Source organism: Jaculus jaculus, chromosome 8, assembly GCF_020740685.1.
Source record: "Jaculus jaculus isolate mJacJac1 chromosome 8, mJacJac1.mat.Y.cur, whole genome shotgun sequence".
In the NCBI taxonomy this organism is placed as follows: domain Eukaryota; kingdom Metazoa; phylum Chordata; class Mammalia; order Rodentia; family Dipodidae; genus Jaculus; species Jaculus jaculus.
In genome coordinates this window covers 136,697,730-136,701,174 of record NC_059109.1, presented here as the reverse complement: position 1 = coordinate 136,701,174, position 3,445 = coordinate 136,697,730, and positions in this window count along the sequence as shown.

Here is a 3,445-nt window from a genome sequence, read left to right as displayed (position 1 = left end):
CCTTTCCAGCAGACTCCTAACAATCACACATCTCTTCTCCTCCATCCATCCTCTACCTTGCAGCCACCGTGACCTTTCCAGAGCACAAATCGGATCATGTCACTGCCTGATGGAGGCCCCGAGACAGCACCCTCTGGCCACAGCAGCCCGTCCTGAACGAGGCTTGGCGGTGGAGCAGGTGCTCCCTCAACTGGGCCGTCACTAATATTAACTAATGATGGTCTCCTCATGGTTGGCAGAAAAAATTAAGCTAATGGATGGACTAGTCTCCATTTTAAGTGTTTCTCTCCTCATTTTCTCTTAAAGCATCAGTCCCTGCTACCACATGGCTATTAGAATGCCGTGTGGGACGCCACCTAATTTATCCCAAAAGCATTTCATCAGTTTTTTCATGTCTCCATTCTGCCTGGTGTTGGGCATGAAGAAGCTCCATTCTCCACTGAGGGCAATATCAGGATGGAAGGCCAGGGAGGGCTTTCTCAATGGGCCCCAGTGCGAAAGCCACTTCCACCCAGGACCCCAGGACTTACCTCAAGGGCTTTGTGCTCTGCAGGGGTATAGGTTCTTCCTCCAGAGTTCTTGGGCAACTCTGCCTTCCCGACAGCACCAACCCCATCCACCCACCTTCGGCTGGCTAAACTACGTATTTGTGCACTGGATGAATGGATGGATTCGTACACGGGAAGAAGAGACTGACTGTATTAAGTACCACAGAACTTCAGATAGGCAAGGCTGCAGACGTACGGCGTGGACAGAGAATGTGGCAGTCCTCCATCCATGGCCAGTGTAGCTCTTACATCACACTGGCTGCCTCGCTGTTCAAGCCACCTGAACACTTGCTGTCCCCTCCCTCAGGGTGGGAGAGGTCGTCATCTGACTGTCTCCTTTGCACAACCCTGATCCATTGGATGTAAAGCCGCCCCCCTTCCTTTGTCCATGTTGGAGAGAACAGATCAGCCTCCTTTCCAGGGCCCGTGTTTGGTCAACCTCAAAAACTCCCACAATGTCTAACATCCTGCCTTGGTCTCTGAGGCCAAGAAAGAGGCCTCTTTGGAAAAGCACACGCCAGCAAAGCATATCTGTCTTCTCTCTCTCTCTTTTTTTTTTTTTGTTCCTCGGGATGATGTTGACACGTGTGTCCTCAAATAAATCACCTCCCATCCCAACCATCGCCCTTGGCAGGAACACGAAGTCGTTGCGCCAAGCCAACGCTCACCAGTGTGACTCACTCCTTGTAGGATAAAGGAGACCATTGTGTTTTCGCACCGGTAGGTATTGAGACACAGCCAGCTTGTCAATTTCTAGTTTTCTTCTCCCCCCCCCAACTCATGGCTGTAACTACTGACCTGCTTTGGAAGCGCAAGCCATGTACAAACACAGGGCTGGGTAACAGTCTTCTCCAGGGGCCACGAGGCCAGCGGAGCGTCTCCTCCGCCAAGCGGCTGTGCGTGGGTCAGCCCTCCTTGGGTTGTCAATAACAGAACCCAAATCAAATTGGCTTAAGTTTAAAAGCAAACTTGTTGGCACAAGTAAATCACCCAGAGGATCAGCAGTACCTCAAGAGGCTGTCTCCTCTCTTGCTCCCCCGGCCCCCCATGCTGTCTTTCTCAAGCGAGCCCCCTGTGACGAGACAAAGTGCTCTCTGGAAGCTCTGTGCTGGGGTCCCCGAGCACTGCCAGCCCGGCGGCAGGTGGAACACTTCTCTTCCCCGTGGTCTCCAACAAGGCCCCTGCCTTTGACTCCGCTGACCTGTCATCCCAGACCCCACACTGTAGCTGGAAAGTCGTGATCACCCCCGAGTCAAACCCCTTGCCTGCAACCTCTCAACACAACTCAGGAAGGTGACAGAGGTGACACCAACAAGAAGCTGTAAGGTTCCCTCTGTAGAAACCGGTGTCTTGAAAACAAAACCAAACAAACAAAAACAGGTGTCGGTGTTCAAACGGCCCAGATTTCTGCCCCAGCCCGTTTTCAAACCACTCTATGGCCTACACTTACCATCTGCCTCTCCGCAGCTCTCCCTCCCGACCCTGGCTTCCTTGACTGTGGTCTTGACTGACTCTCCTTATCCACCCCCAAGGGCGTCTATGCTGCGGTGCTCTCCCCCGGCTGTCCTTTTACCGTTCATCCCAGTTGGTTTTGGCATTGCCCGCCTCACCCTGGGCCCTCACCTTCCCCCTGTGATTCGCCAGCTTCTAGCTGCGCGGAGCAGCCTGGGCGTCCTGAGGGTCCAACACGAGCCATTGGTCTCTCTCCTGAGAGACCTTCTGTTCCCCATCTGTGCCCGCTGCTCCCATGAGATACCACCACCATCCTTGTTCCTCCCTGCCCTTGCAACTGCTGGTGTCCCATCCATGCCCAGAGTGGGGAAGATCCTGGGTCCTAATGACTGACCGCCTGTCCATGCGCCTGTCCTTCCCCCCTGCCACTGTACCCATCCTGTCCTGTTTCTCTGGAAGAACAACAATGGCTGCCACAGCTGCTTGCTGTCATTTCAACAGTGGCTCCACTGCAGGATGCCCTGAAACCACTTTCTAGAACAATCAGTCTGTGTGTGTGCCTCTGCTGACAAGACTTCTCCCTTTTCTTTCCCCTGCTTACTAAAAGTCATTCAGATTCAGCCTTAACAAGTAGGAAGTGCCTATTCCCTTCTTGCTACCGCCAACCCCAATCCTTGCCCCCCCCCCAGTCTGCCTGCCCTTCCTGTCCCTTGTAGATGCGACATTCTCGCATGTGCCCTGGCCCCCACATCACCATCTTCTGGGAAATCCCCAGTCACCTGTCCAGATCAAGCTTGTGTCACTGGAGGGACCTTCCCCACGTCCACTCCCGCCCTCTTGGTGACATCAGTCTTTCTGCTGCTTGGACCACAGTGCGGGGTCACACATGGCGGGCAGGACATGCAGACCCATCTTGGGTTGAGTTAACAAGTGCCCTTCTGTTAGATAGGGGACATGTGGAGGGCGGGGGCCACTTGTGCCTGTGCTCGCCCTGGGGAGTGGCCAAAGCGTACTTAGGGCCTGCCTGTCACTGAGTGCCGTCTCCGAGCTTAAATGCCTTGAGGAGACCTGAGTTAATGAGAAGGTTGTGTAAACTGATTTTGTGTCTCTTCTGAAAGGCCATCTCATCCCTGGCTGGCAATCTGAATCAAAGTGTGCCTCAAGGTTGGGTTGTCTGTGATAAACACATCGCCCTCTTTTTCTTTGCTCCTTCCAAAGTTCAGTTCCAAACTCAGTTAAATGTTTCCTTTTGATGTATCCTGATGGGATTGACAACTCGTTTTGTGTCTTTTTGATGGAAACAAAGCCCGACTGAACAGGACTTGTATCAAATTATGACTAGAAACATAGGTGGACCTGGGTTCTAGCTAAAGGTTCATTCCATCCTCTCTAGGGGCTCCATTTCTTCTGGGTGTCCGTGGTTCCAGGAACCAGGGATGCAAGAC